Below are 16010 nucleotides of genomic sequence, written 5' to 3'. Positions count from 1 at the left end.
AACTAGTGTCACAGGAATGGTTCAAAACATAGTCAGTAAGAAGGGTCAGTCTTCATGTACTTATGTCGGCATTGTGGCTTTTGTATTTAATTCCGATGCAATTTCTGTGTTTCATCGTCAATAAGAAGGTCCAAGGGAGACAGTAAACCTGTAGTGAAGTATCGGAATCTATAACTAGTGTCACAGGAATGGTTCAAAACATAGACAGTAAGAAGATACAGTCTTCTTGTACTTAAGTCGGCATTTTGCCTTTGTATTTAATTCCGATGCAATTTCTGTGTTTCATCGTCAATAAGAAGGTCCAAGGGATTCAGTAAACCTGCAGTGAAGCATCATAATCTATAACTAGTGTCACAGGAAAGGTTCTAAACATAGACAGTAAGAAGAGTCAGCCTTCTTGTACTTAAGTCGGCATTGTGCCTTTTGTATTTAATTCTGAAGCAATTTCTGTGTTTCATCGTCAATAAGAAGGTCCAAGGGATACAGTAAACCTGAAGTGAAGCATGGGAATCTACATTTAGTGTCACAGGAATGGTTCAAAACATTGTCAGTAAGAAGAGTCAGTCATTTTGTACTTAAGTCGGCATTGTGTATTTTGTATTTATTTCGGATGTAATTACTGTGTTTCATCGTCAATAAGAAGGTCCAAATGATACAGTAAACCTGAAGTGAAGCATCGGAATCTATAACTAGTGTCACAGGAATGGTTCGATACATAGTCAGTAAGAAGAGTCGGTCTTCATGTACTTAAGTCGGCATTGGCCGTTTGTATTTAATTCCGGTGCAATTTCTGTGTTTCATCGTCAATAAGAAGGTCCAAGGGATACAGTAAACTTGAAGTGATGCATCGGAATCTATAACTAGTGTCACAGGAATGGTTCAAAACATAGTCAGCAAGAAGAGTCAGTCTTCTTGTGCTTAAGTCGGCATTATGCCTTATCTATTTCGTTCCGATGCAATTTCTGTGTTTCATCGTCAATAAGAAGGTCCAAGGGATACAGTAAACCTGGAGTGAAGTATCGGAATCTATAACTAGTGTCACAGGAATGCTTCGAAAATATAGACAGTAAGAAGATATAGTCTTCTTGCACTTAAGTCGGCATTGTGCCTTTTGTATTTAATTCCGATGCAATTTCTGTGTTTCATCGTCAACAAGAAGGACCAAGGGATACAGTATATCTGAAGTGAAGCATCGGAATCTATAACTAGTGTCACAGGAATGGTTCAAAACATAGTCAGTAAGAAGAGTCGGTCTTCATGTACTTAAGTCGGCATTGGCCGTTTGTATTTAAATCCGGTGCAATTTCTGTGTTTCATCGTCAATAAGAAGGTCAGAGGGATACACTAAACCTGAAGTGAAGCATCGAAATCTATAACTAGTGTCACAGAAATGGTTCAAAACATAGTCAGTAAGAAGATACAGTCTCCTTGTACTTTTGTCAGCATTGTGCCTTTTGCATTTAATTCCGATGCAATTTATTTGTTACATCGTCAATAAGAAGGTCCAAGGGATACAGTAAACCTGAAGTCAAGCATCGGAATCTATAACTAGTGTCACAGGAATGGTTCAAAACATAGGCAGTAAGAAGAGTCAGTCTACTTGTCCTCAGGTCGACATTATGCCTTTTGTATTTAATTCCGATGCAATTTCTGTGTTCATCGTCAATAAGAATGTCCAAGGGATACAGTAAACCTGAAGTGAAGCATCGGAATCTATAACTAGTGTCACAGGAATGGTTCAATACATAGTCAGTAAGAAGAGTCAGTCTTCATGTACTTAAGTCGGCATTGTGCCTATTGTATTTAATTCCGATGCAATTTCATTGTTTCATCGTCAATAAGAAGGTCCAAGGGATACAGTAAACCTGAAGTGAAGCATCGGAATCTATAACTAGTGTCACAGGAATGGTTCAAAACATAGTCAGTAAGAAGAGTCAGCCTTTTTGTACTTACGTCGGCATTGTGCCTTTTGTATTTATTTCAGATGTAATTTCTGTGTTTCATCGTCAATAAGAAGGTCCAAATGATACAGTAAACCTGAAGTGAAGCTTCGGAATCTAAAACTAGTGTCACAGGAATGGTTCAAAATATAGACAGTAAGAAGAGTCAGTCTTTTTGTACTTAAGTCGGCATTGTGCCTTTTGTATTTAATTCCGGTGCAATTTCTGTGTTTCATCGTCAATAAGAAGGTCAGAGGGATACAGTAAACCTGAAGTGAATCATCGGAATCTATAAGTAGTGTCACAGGATTGTTTCAAACATAGTCAGTAAGAAGAGTCAGTCTTCTTGTCCTTAAGTCGGCATTGTGACTTTTGTAATTAATTCCGATGCAATTTTTGTGTTTCATCGTCAATAAGAAGGTCCAAGGGATACAGTAAACCTGGAGTGTACATCGGAATCTATAACTAGTGTCACAGGAATGGTTCAAATCATAGACAGTAAGAAGATACAGTCTTCTTGTACTTCAGTCAGCATTATGATTTTTGTATTTAATGCCGATGCAATTTCTGTGTTTCATCGTCAACAGGAAGGTCCAAGGGATACAGTAAACCTGGAGTGTACCATCGGAATCTGTAACTAGTGTCACAGGAATGGTTCAAACATAGACAGTAAGAAGAGTCAGTCTTCGTATACCTAAGTCGGCATTGTGCCTTTTGTATTTAATTCCGATGCTATTTCTGTGTTTCATCGTCAATAAGAAGGTCCAAGGGATACAGTATACCTGAAGTGAAGCATCGGAATCTATAACTAGTGTCACAGGAATGGTTCAAAACATAGTCAGTAAGAAGGGTCAGTCTTCATGTACTTATGTCGGCATTGTGGCTTTTGTATTTAATTCCGATGCCATTTCTGTGTTTCATCGTCAATAAGAAGGTCCAAGGGATTCAGTAAACCTGAAGTGAAGCATCATAATCTATAACTAGTGTCACAGGAAAGGTTCTAAACATAGACAGTAAGAAGAGTCAGCCTTCTTGTACTTAAGTCGGCATTGTGCATTTTGTATTTTATTCTGAAGCAATTTCTGTGTTTCATCGTCAATAAGAAGGTCCAAGGGATACAGTAAACCTGAAGTGAAGCAGCGGAATCTATAACTAGTGTCACAGGAATGGTTCAAAACAGAGACAGTAAGAAGAGTCAGTCTCCTTGTACTTAGGTTGGCATTGTGCCTTTTGTATTCAATTCCGATGCATTTTTTGTGTTTCATCGTCAATAAGAAGGTCAGAGGGTTACAGTAACCCTGAAGTGAAGCATCGGAATCTGTAACTAGTGTCACAGAAATGGTTCAAAACATAGACAGTGAGAAGAGTCAGTCTTCTTGTACTTAAGTCATCATTGCGCATTTTTTATTTAATTCCGATGCAATTTCTGTTTTTCATCGTCAATAAGAAGGTCAGAGGGATACAGTAAACCTGAAGTGAAGCATCGGAATCTATAACTAGTGTCACAGGAATGGTTCAAAGCATAGACAGTAAGAAGAGTCAGTCTTCTTGTACTTGAGTCGGCATTGTGGCTATTGTATTTAATTCCGATGCAATTTCTGTGTTTCATCGTCAATAAGAAGATCGAAGGGATACAGTAAACCTGAAGTGAAGCATCGGAATCTATAACTAGTGTCACGGGAATGGTTCAAAACATAGGCAGTAAGAAGAGTCAGTCTTCTTGTCCGTAAGTCGACATTGTGCCTTTTGTATTTAATTCCGATGCAATTTCTGTGTTTCATCGTCAATAAGAGAGTCCAAGGGATACAGTAAACCTGAAGTGAAGCATCGGAATCTATAACTAGTGTCACAGGAATGGTTCAATACATAGTCAGTAAGAAGAGTCAGTCTTCATGTACTTAAGTCTTCATTGTGCCTTTTGTATTTGATTCCGATGCAATTTCATTGTTTCATCGTCAATAAGAAGGTCCAAGGGATACAGTAAACCTGAAGTGAAGCATCAGAATCTATAACTAGTGTCAATGGAATGGTTCAAACATAGACAGTGGGAAGAAACAGTCTTCTTGTACTTAAGTCTGCATTGTGCCTTTTGTATTTAATTCCGAGGCAATTGATGTGTTTCATCGTCAATAAGAAGGTCCAAGGGATATAGTAAACCTAGAGTGAAGCATCGGAATCGATGACTAGTGTCACAGGAATGGATCAAAGCGTAGATTGTAAGAAGAGTCAGTCTTCTTGTACTTAAGTCGGCATTGTGCCTTTTGTATTTAATTCCGATGCAATTTCTGTGTTTCATCGTCAATAAGAAGGTAAGAGGGATTCAGTAAACCTGTAGTGAAGCATCGGAATCTATAACTAGTGTCACAGGATTGGTTCAAAACATAGACAGTAAGAAGAGTCAGTCTTCTTGTACTTAAGTCGGCATTGTGCATTTTGTATTTAATTCCGATGCAATTTCTGTGTTTCATCGCCAATAAGAAGGTCCAAGGGATACAGTAAACCTGAAGTCAAGCATCGGAATCTATAACTAGTGTCACAGGAATGGTTCAAAACATAGGCAGTAAGAAGAGTCAGTCTTCTTGTCCTCAAGTCGACATTATGCCTTTTGTATTTAATTCCGATGCAATTTCTGTGTTTCATCGTCAATAAGAATGTCCAAGGGATACAGTAAACCTGAAGTGAAGCATCGGAATCTATAACTAGTGTCACAGGAATGGTTCAATACATAGTCAGTAAGAAGAGTAAGTCTTCATGTACTTAAGTCGGCATTGTGCCTATTGTATTTAATTCCGATGCAATTTCATTGTTTCATCGTCAATAAGAACGTCCAAGGGATACAGTAAACCAGAAGTGAAGCATCGAAATCTTTAGCTAGTGTCACTGGAATGGCTCAAACATAGACAGTAGGAAAAGTCAGTCTTTTTGTACTTAAGTCTGCATTGTGCCTTTTGTATTAAATTCCGATGCAATTTCTGTGTTTTATCGTCAATAAGAGGGTCCAAGGTATACAGTAAACCTGAAGTGGAGCATCGGAATCTACAACTAGGGTCACAGGAATGGTTCATAACATAGACAGTAGGAAGAGTCAGTCTTCTTGTACTTAAGTCGGCATTGTGCCTTCTCTATTCAGTTCCGATGCAATTTCTGTGTTTGATCGTCAATAAGAAGGTCAAAGGGATACAGTAAACCTGAAGTGAAGCATGGGAAGCTACAACTAGTGTCACAGGATTGGATCAAAACATAGTCAGTAAGAAGAGTCAGTCTTTTTGTACTTAAGTCGGCATTGTGTATTTTGTATTTATTTCAGATGTAATTTCTGTGTTTCATCGTCAATATGATGGTCCAAATGATACAGTAAACCTGAAGTGAAGCATCGGAATCTATAACTAGTGTCACTGGAATGGTCAAAACATAGTCAGTAGGAAGAGTCAGTCTTCATGTACTTATGTCGGCATTGTGCCTTTTGTATTTAATTCCGATGCAATTTCTGTGTTTCATCGTCAATAAGAAGGTCCAAGGGATACAGTAAACCTGAAGTGAGGCATCGGAATCTATAACTAGTGTCACAGGAATGGTTCAAAACATAGTCAGTAAGAAGAGTCAGTCTTCTTGTACTTAAGTCGGCATTGTGCCTTATCTATTTAATTCCGATGCAATTTCTGTGTTTCATCGTCAACAAGAAGGTCCAAGGGATACAGTAAACCTGAAGTGAAGCATCGGAATCTGTAACTAGCGTCACAGGAGTGGTTCAAACATAGTCAGTAAGAAGAGTCAGTCTTTTTGTACTTAAGTCGGCATTGTGTAATTTGTATTTATTTCAGATGTAATTTCTGTGTTTCATCGTCAATAAGAAGGTCAGAGGGATACAGTAAACCTGAAGTGAAGCATCGGAATCTATAACTAGTGTCACAGGAATGGTTCAAAACATAGACAGTAAGAAGAGTCAGTCTTCTTGTACGTGAGTCGTCATTGTGCCTTTTGTATTTAATTCCGATGCAATTTCATTGTTTCATCGTCAATAAGAAGGTCCAAGGGATACAGTAAACCTGAAATGAAGCATCGAAATCTATAGCTAGTGTCAATGGAATGGTTCAAACATAGACAGTAGGAAAAGTCAGTCTTCTTGTACTTAAGTCGGCATTGTGCCTTTTGTATTAAATTCCGATGCAATTTCTGTGTTTCATCGTCAATAAGAGGGTCCAAGGAATACAGTAAACCTGAAGTGGAGCATCGGAATCTATAACTAGGGTCACAGGAATGGTTCATAGCATAGACAGTAAGAAGAGTCAGTCTTCATGTACTTATGTCGGCATTGTGCCTTTTATATTTAATTCCGATGCAATTTCTGTGTTTCATCGTCAATAAGAAGGTCCAAGGGATACAGTAAACTTGAAGTGAGGCATCGGAATCTATAACTAGTGTCACAGGAATGGTTCAAAGCATAGTCAGTAAGAAGAGTCAGTCTTCTTGTACTTAAGACGGCATTGTGCCTTATCTATTTAATTCCGATGCAATTTCTGTGTTTCATCGTCAACAAGAAGGTCCAAGGGATACAGTAAATCTGAAGTGAAGCATCGGAATCTGTAACTAGTGTCACAGGAATGGTTCAAAACATAGTCAGTAAGAAGAGTCGGTCTTCATGTACTTAAGTCGGCATTGGCCGCTTGTATTTAATTCCGGTGCAATTTCTGTGTTTCATCGTCAATAAGAAGGTCAGAGGGATACACTAAACCTGAAGTGAAGCATCGAAATCTATAACTAGTGTCACAGGAATGGTTCAAAACATAGTCAGTTAGAAGAGTCAGTCTTCTTGTCCTTAAGTCGGCATTGTGCCTTTTGTATTTAATTCCGGTTCAATTTCTGTGTTTCATCGGCAATAAGAAGGTCCAAGGGATACTCTAAACCTGCAGTGAAGCATCGGAATCTATAACTAGTGTCACAGGAATGGTTCAAAACATAGACAGTAATAAGATACAGTCATCTTGTACTTAAGTCAGCATTGTGCCTTTTGTATTTAACTCCGATGCAATTTCTGTGTTTCATCGTCAATAAGAAGGTCCAAGGGATACAGTAAACCTGAAGTGAAGCATCGGAATCTATAACTAGTATCACAGGAATGGTTCAAAACATAGACAGTAAGAAGAGTCAGTCTTCTTGTATTTAAGTCGGCATTGTGCCTTTTGTATTTACTTCCGATGCAATTTCTGGGTTTCATCGTAAATAAGAAGGTCAGAGGGATACAGTAACCCTGAAGTGAAGCATCGGAAGCTATAACTAGTGTCACAGAAATGGTTCAAAACATAGTCAGTAAGAAGAGTCAGTCTTCTTGTACTTAAGTCGGCATTGTGCCTTTTGTATTTAATTTCGATGCAATTTCTGTGTTTCATCGTCAATAAGAAGGTCAGAGGAATGCAGTAAACCTGAAGTGAAGCATCGGAATCTATAACTGGTGGCACAGGAATGGTTCAAAGCATAGACAGGAAGAAGAGTCAGTCTTCTTGTACTTGAGTCGGAATTGTGCCTTTTGTATTAAATTCCGATGCAATTTCTGTGTTTCATCGTCAATAAGGAGGTCCTAGGGATACAGTAAACCTGAAGTCAAGCAACGGAATCTATAACTAGTGTCACAGGAATGGTTCAAAACATAAACAGTAAGAAGAGTCAGTCGTCTTGTAATTATGACGGCATTGTGCCTTTTCTATTTAATTCCGATGCAATTTCTGTGTTTCATCGTCAATTCGAAGGTCAGAGCGATACAGTAAACCTGAAGTGAAGCATGGTAATCTATAACTAGTGTCACAGGAATGTTTCAAATCATAGTCGGTAAGAAGAGTCAGTCTATTTGTACTTAAGTCGGCATTGTGCCTTTTGTATTTATTTCAGATGTAATTTCTGTGTATCATCGTCAATAAGAGGGTCCAAATAATACAGTAAACCTGAAGTGAAGCATCGGAATCTGTAACTAGTGTCACAGGAATGGTTCAAAACATAGACAGTAAGAAGAGTCAGTCATTTTGTACTTAAGTCGGCATTGTGCCTTTTGTATTTAATTCCGGTGCAATTTCTGTGTTTCATCGTCAATAGGAAGGTCAGAGGGATACAGTAAACCTGATGTGAATCATCGGAATCTATAACTAGTGTCACAGGATTGGATCAAAGCATAGTCAGTAAGAAGAGTCAGTCTTTTTGTACTTAGGTCGGCATTGTGTATTTTGTATTTACTTCAGATGTAATTTCTGTGTTTCATCGTCAATATGAACGTCCAAATGATACAGTAAACCTGAAGTGAAGCATCGGAATCTATAACTAGTGTCACAGGAATGGTTCAAAACATAGTCAGTAAGAAGAGTCAGTCTTCATGTACTTATGTCGGCATTGTGCCTTTTATATTTAATTCCGATGCAATTTCTGTGTTTCATCGTCAATAAGAAGGTCCAAGGGATACAGTAAACTTGAAGTGAGGCATCGGAATCTATAACTAGTGTCACAGGAATGGTTCAAAGCATAGTCAGTAAGAAGAGTCAGTCTTCTTGTACTTAAGACGGCATTGTGCCTTATCTATTTAATTCCGATGCAATTTCTGTGTTTCATCGTCAACAAGAAGGTCCAAGGGATACAGTAAATCTGAAGTGAAGCATCGGAATCTGTAACTAGTGTCACAGGAATGGTTCAAAACATAGTCAGTAAGAAGAGTCGGTCTTCATGTACTTAAGTCGGCATTGGCCGCTTGTATTTAATTCCGGTGCAATTTCTGTGTTTCATCGTCAATAAGAAGGTCAGAGGGATACACTAAACCTGAAGTGAAGCATCGAAATCTATAACTAGTGTCACAGGAATGGTTCAAAACATAGTCAGTTAGAAGAGTCAGTCTTCTTGTCCTTAAGTCGGCATTGTGCCTTTTGTATTTAATTCCGGTTCAATTTCTGTGTTTCATCGTCAATAAGAAGGTCCAAGGGATACTCTAAACCTGCAGTGAAGCATCGGAATCTATAACTAGTGTCACAGGAATGTTTCAAAACATAGACAGTAATAAGATACAGTCATCTTGTACTTAAGTCAGCATTGTGCCTTTTGTATTTAACTCCGATGCAATTTCTGTGTTTCATCGTCAATAAGAAGGTCCAAGGGATACAGTAAACCTGAAGTGAAGCATCGGAATCTATAACTAGTATCACAGGAATGGTTCAAAACATAGACAGTAAGAAGAGTCAGTCTTCTTGTATTTAAGTCGGCATTGTGCCTTTTGTATTTACTTCCGATGCAATTTCTGGGTTTCATCGTAAATAAGAAGGTCAGAGGGATACAGTAACCCTGAAGTGAAGCATCGGAAGCTATAACTAGTGTCACAGAAATGGTTCAAAACATAGTCAGTAAGAAGAGTCAGTCTTCTTGTACTTAAGTCGGCATTGTGCCTTTTGTATTTAATTTCGATGCAATTTCTGTGTTTCATCGTCAATAAGAAGGTCAGAGGAATGCAGTAAACCTGAAGTGAAGCATCGGAATCTATAACTGGTGGCACAGGAATGGTTCAAAGCATAGACAGGAAGAAGAGTCAGTCTTCTTGTACTTGAGTCGGAATTGTGCCTTTTGTATTAAATTCCGATGCAATTTCTGTGTTTCATCGTCAATAAGGAGGTCCTAGGGATACAGTAAACCTGAAGTCAAGCAACGGAATCTATAACTAGTGTCACAGGAATGGTTCAAAACATAAACAGTAAGAAGAGTCAGTCGTCTTGTAATTATGACGGCATTGTGCCTTTTCTATTTAATTCCGATGCAATTTCTGTGTTTCATCGTCAATTCGAAGGTCAGAGCGATACAGTAAACCTGAAGTGAAGCATGGTAATCTATAACTAGTGTCACAGGAATGTTTCAAATCATAGTCGGTAAGAAGAGTCAGTCTATTTGTACTTAAGTCGGCATTGTGCCTTTTGTATTTATTTCAGATGTAATTTCTGTGTATCATCGTCAATAAGAGGGTCCAAATAATACAGTAAACCTGAAGTGAAGCATCGGAATCTGTAACTAGTGTCACAGGAATGGTTCAAAACATAGACAGTAAGAAGAGTCAGTCATTTTGTACTTAAGTCGGCATTGTGCCTTTTGTATTTAATGCCGGTGCAATTTCTGTGTTTCATCGTCAATAGGAAGGTCAGAGGGATACAGTAAACCTGATGTGAATCATCGGAATCTATAACTAGTGTCACAGGATTGGATCAAAGCATAGTCAGTAAGAAGAGTCAGTCTTTTTGTACTTAGGTCGGCATTGTGTATTTTGTATTTACTTCAGATGTAATTTCTGTGTTTCATCGTCAATATGAAGGTCCAAATGATACAGTAAACCTGAAGTGAAGCATCGGAATCTATAACTAGTGTCACAGGAATGGTTCAAAACATAGTCAGTAAGAAGAGTCAGTCTTCATGTACTTATGTCGGCATTGTGCCTTTTATATTTAATTCCGATGCAATTTCTGTGTTTCATCGTCAATAAGAAGGTCCAAGGGATACAGTAAACTTGAAGTGAGGCATCGGAATCTATAACTAGTGTCACAGGAATGGTTCAAAGCATAGTCAGTAAGAAGAGTCAGTCTTCTTGTTCTTAAGACGGCATTGTGCCTTATCTATTTAATTCCGATGCAATTTCTGTATTTCATCGTCAACAAGAAGGTCCAAGGGATACAGTAAATCTGAAGTGAAGGATCGGAATCTGTAACTAGTGTCACAGGAATGGTTCAAAACATAGTCAGTAAGAAGAGTCGGTCTTCATGTACTTAAGTCGGCATTGGCCGCTTGTATTTAATTCCGGTGCAATTTCTGTGTTTCATCGTCAATAAGAAGGTCAGAGGGATACACTAAACCTGAAGTGAAGCATCGAAATCTATAACTAGTGTCACAGGAATGGTTCAAAACATAGTCAGTTAGAAGAGTCAGTCTTCTTGTCCTTAAGTCGGCATTGTGCCTTTTGTATTTAATTCCGGTTCAATTTCTGTGTTTCATCGTCAATAACAAGGTCCAAGGGATACTCTAAACCTGCAGTGAAGCATCGGAATCTATAATTAGTGTCACAGGAATGGTTCAAAACATAGACAGTAATAAGATACAGTCATCTTGTACTTAAATCAGCATTGTGCCTTTTGTATTTAACTCCGATGCAATTTCTGTGTTTCATCGTCAATAAGAAGGTCCAAGGGATAGAGTAAACCTGAAGTGAAGCATCGGAATCTATAACTAGTATCACAGGAATGGTTCAAAACATAGACAGTAAGAAGAGTCAGTCTTCTTGTACTTAAGTCGGCATTGTGCCTTTTGTATTTACTTCCGACGCAATTTCTGTGTTTCATCGTAAATAAGAAGGTCAGAGGGATACAGTAACCCTGAAGTGAAGCATCGGAAGCTATAACTAGTGTCACAGAAATGGTTCAAAACATAGTCAGTAAGAAGAGTCAGTCTTCTTGTACTGAAGTCGGCATTGTGCCTTTTGTATTTAATTTCGATGCAATTTCTGTGTTGCATCGTCAATAAGAAGGTCAGAGGAATGCAGTAAACCTGAAGTGAAGCATCGGAATCTATAACTGGTGGCACAGGAATGGTTCAAAGCATAGACAGGAAGAAGAGTCAGTCTTCTTGTACTTGAGTCGGAATTGTGCCTTTTGTATTAAATTCCGATGCAATTTCTGTGTTTCATCGTCAATAAGGAGGTCCTAGGGATACAGTAAACCTGAATTCAAGAAACGGAATCTATAACTAGTGTCACAGGAATGGTTCAAAACATAAACAGTAAGAAGAGTCAGTCGTCTTGTAATTATGTCGGCATTGTGCCTTTTCTATTTAATTCCGATGCAATTTCTGTGTTTCATCGTCAATACGAAGGTCAGAGCGATACAGTAAACCTGAAGTGAAGCATGGTAATCTATAACTAGTGTCACAGGAATGTTTCAAATCATAGTCGGTAAGAAGAGTCAGTCTATTTGTACTTAAGTCGGCATTGTGCCTTTTGTATTTATTTCAGATGTAATTTCTGTGTATCATCGTCAATAAGAGGGTCCAAATAATACAGTAAACCTGAAGTGAAGCATCGGAATCTATAACTAGTGTCACAGGAATGGTTCAAAACATAGACAGTAAGAAGAGTCAGTCATTTTGTACTTAAGTCGGCATTGTGCCTTTTGTATTTAATTCCGGCGCAATTTCTGTGTTTCATCGTCAATAGGAAGGTCAGAGGGATACAGTAAACCTGATGTTAATCATCGGAATCTATAACTAGTGTCACAGGAATGTTTCAAAACATAGTCAGTAAGAAGAGTCAGTCTCCTTGTCCTTAAGTCGGCATTGTAATTTTGTATTTAATTCCGATGCAATTTTTGTGTTTCATCGTCAATAAGAACGTCCAAGGGATACAGTAAACCTGGAGTGTACATCGGAATATATAACTAGTGTCACAGGATTGGTTCAAAACATAGACAGTGAGAAGATACAGTCTTCTTGTACTTACGTCGGCATTGTGCCTTTTGTATTTAATGCCGATGCAATTTCTGTGTTTCATCGTCCATAACAAGGTCCAAGGGATACAGTAAACCTGGAGTGTAGCATCGGAATCTATAACTAGTGGCACAGGAATGGTTCAAATCATAGACCGTAAGAAGGGTCAGTCTTCGTGTACCTTATTCGGCATTGTGCCTTTTGTATTTAATTCCGATGCAATTTCTGTGTTTCATCGTCAATAAGAAGGTCCAAGGGATACCGTAGACCTGAAGTGAAGCATCGGAATCTATAACTAGTGTCACAGGAATGGTTAAAACATAGTCAGTAATAAGAGTCAGTCTTCATGTACTTATGTCGGCTTTGTGCCTTTTTTATTTTATTCCGATGCAATCTCTGTGTTTCATCGTCAATAAGAAGGTCCAAGGGACACAGTAAACCTGAAGTGAAGCATTGGAATCTATAGCTAGTGTCACAGGAATGGTTCAAAACATAGTCAGTAAGAAGAGTCAGTCATTTTGTACTTAAGTCGGCATTGTGCCTTTTGTATTTATTTCAGATGTAATTTCTGTGTTTCATCGTCAAATAGAAGGTCCAAATGATACAGTAAACCTGAAGTGAAGCATCGGAATCTATAACTAGTGTCACAGGAATGTTTCAAAACATAGACAGTAAGAAGAGTCAGTCTTTTTGTACTTAAGTCGTCATTGTGAATTTTGTATTTAATTACGGTGCAATTTCTGCGTTTCATCGTCAATAAGAAGGTCAGAGGGATACAGGAAACCTGAAGTGAATCATCGGAATCTATAACTAGTGTCACAGGAATGTTTCAAATCATAGTCAGTAAGAAGAGTCAGTCTTCTTGTCCTAATGTCGGCATTGTGACTTTTGTATTTAATTCCGATGCAATTTTTGTGTTTCATCGTCAATAAGAAGGTCCAAGGGATACAGTAAACATGGAGTGTACATCGGAATCTAACACTAGTGTCACAGGAATGGTTCAAATCATAGACAGTATGAACATACAGTCTTGTTGTACTTAAGTCGGCATTATGCCTTTTGTATTTAATGCCGATGCAATTTCTGTGTTTCATCGTGAATAAGAAGGTCCAAGGGATACAGTAAACCTGGAGTGTAGCATAGGAATCTGTAACTAGTGTCACAGGAATGGTTCAAATCATAGACAGTAAGAAGAGTCAGTCTTCGTGTACCTAAGTCGGCATTGTGCCTTTTGTATTTAATTCCGATGCAATTTCTGTGTTTCATCGTCAATAAGAAGGTCCAAGGGATACGGTAGACCTGAAGTGAAGCATCGGAATCTATAACTAGTGTCACAGGAATGGTTCAAATTATAGTCATTGAGAAGAGTCAGTCTTCATGTACTTATGTCGGCATTGTGCCTTTTGTATTTAATTCCGATGCAATTTCTGTGTTTCATCGTCAGAAGAAGGTCCAAGGGAGACAGTAAACCTGTAGTGAAGCATCGGAATCTATAACTAGTGTCACAGGAATGGTTCAAAACATAGACAGTAAGAAGAGTCAGTCTTCTTGTACTTAAGTCGGCATTGTGCTTTTTCCATATAATTCCGATGCAATTTCTGTGTTTCATCGTCAATAAGAAGGTCAGAGCGATACAGTAAACCTGAAGTGAAGCATGGTAATCTATAACTAGTGTTACAGGTATGGTTAAAAGTATAGTCAGAAAGAAGAGTCAGTCTTGTTGTCGTTAAGTCTTCATTGTGCTTTTTGGATTTAATTCTGATGCAATTTCTGTGTTTCATCGACAATAAGAAGGTCCAAGGGATACAGTAACCCTGGAGTGTAGCATCGGAATCTATAACAAGTGTCACAGGAATGGTTCAAAACATAGTCAGTAAGAAGAGTCAGTCTTCTTGTACTTATGCCGGCATTGGGGTTTTTTATTTAATTCCGATGCAATTTCAATGTTTCACTTCAATAAGAAGGTCCAAGGGATACAGTATACCTGGAGTGAAGCATCGGAATCTATAACTAGTTTTTAATGGAATGGTTCAAAACATAGACAGTAAGAAGAATCAGTCTTCTTGTACTTAAGTCGGCATTGTGCCTTTTGTATTTAATTGCGGTGCAATTTCTGTGTTTCATCGTCAATAAGAAGGTCAGAGGGATACAGTAAACCTGAAGTGAAGCATCGGAATCTATAACTAGTGTCACAGGAATGTTTCAAAACATAATCGGTAAGAAGAGTCAGTCTATTTGTACTTAAGTCGGCATTGTGGCTTTTGTATTTATTTCAGATGTAATTTCTGTGTATCATCGTCAATAAGAGGGTCCAAATGATACAGTAAACCTGAAGTGAAGCATCGGAATCTATAACTAGTGTCACAGGAATGGTTCAAAACAAGGACAGTAAGAAGAGTCAGTCATTTTGTACTTAAGTTGGCATTGTGCCTTTTGTATTTAATTCCGGTGCAATTTCTGTGTTTCATCGTCAATAGGTAAGTCAGAGGGATACAGTAAACCTGATGTGAATCATCGGAATCTATAACTAGTGTCACAGGAATGTTTCAAAGCATAGTCAGTAAGAAGAGTCAGTCTCCTTGTCCTTAAGTCGGCATTGTGCCTTTTGTATTTACTTCCGATGCAATTTTTGTGTTTCATCGTCAATAAGAAGGTCCAAGGGATACAGTAAACCTGGAGTGTACATCGGAATATATAACTAGTGTCACAGGAATGGTTCAAAACATAGACAGTGAGAAGATACAGTCTTCTTGTACTTACGTCGGCATTGTGCCTTTTGTATTTAATGCCGATGCAAATTCTGTGTTTCATCGTCCATAAGAAGGTCCAAGGGATACAGTAAACCTGGAGTGTAGCATCGGAATCTATAACTAGTGGCACAGGAATGGTTCAAATCATAGACGGTAAGAAGAGTCAGTCTTCGTGTACCTTATTCGGCATTGTGCCTTTTGTATTTAATTCCGATGCAATTTCTGTGTTTCATCGACAATAAGAAGGTCCAATCGATACTGTAGACCTGAAGTGAAGCATCGGAATCTATAACTAGTGTCACAGGAATGGTTAAAACATAGTCAGTAATAAGAGTCAGTCTTCATGTACTTATGTCGGCTTTGTGCCTTTTGTATTTAATTCCGATGCAATCTCTGTGTTTCATCCTCAATAAGAAGGTCCAAGGGACACAGTGAACCTGAAGTGAAGCATTGGAATCTATAGCTAGTGTCACAGGTGTGGTTCAAACATAGTCAGTAAGAAGAGTCAGTCATTTTGTACTTAAGTCGGCATTGTGCCTTTTGTATTTATTTCAGATGTAATTTCTGTGTTTCATCGTCAATAAGAAGGTCCAAATGATACAGTAAACCTGAAGTGAAGCATCGGAATCTATAACTAGTGTCACAGGAATGTTTCAAAACATAGACAGTAAGAAGAGTCAGTCTTTTTGTACTTAAGTCGTCATTGTGCCTTTTGTATTTAATTCCGGTGCAATTTCTGCGTATCATCGTCAATACGAAGGTCAGAGGGATACAGTAAACCTGAAGTGAATCATCGGAATCTATAACTAGTGTCACAGGAATGTTTCAAAACATAGTCAGT

This window comes from Schistocerca americana, chromosome X (genome assembly GCF_021461395.2).
Source record: "Schistocerca americana isolate TAMUIC-IGC-003095 chromosome X, iqSchAmer2.1, whole genome shotgun sequence".
NCBI lineage: Eukaryota > Metazoa > Arthropoda > Insecta > Orthoptera > Acrididae > Schistocerca > Schistocerca americana.
The sequence above is the reverse complement of the archived record's forward strand: the minus strand, read 5'-3'. Positions refer to the sequence as shown.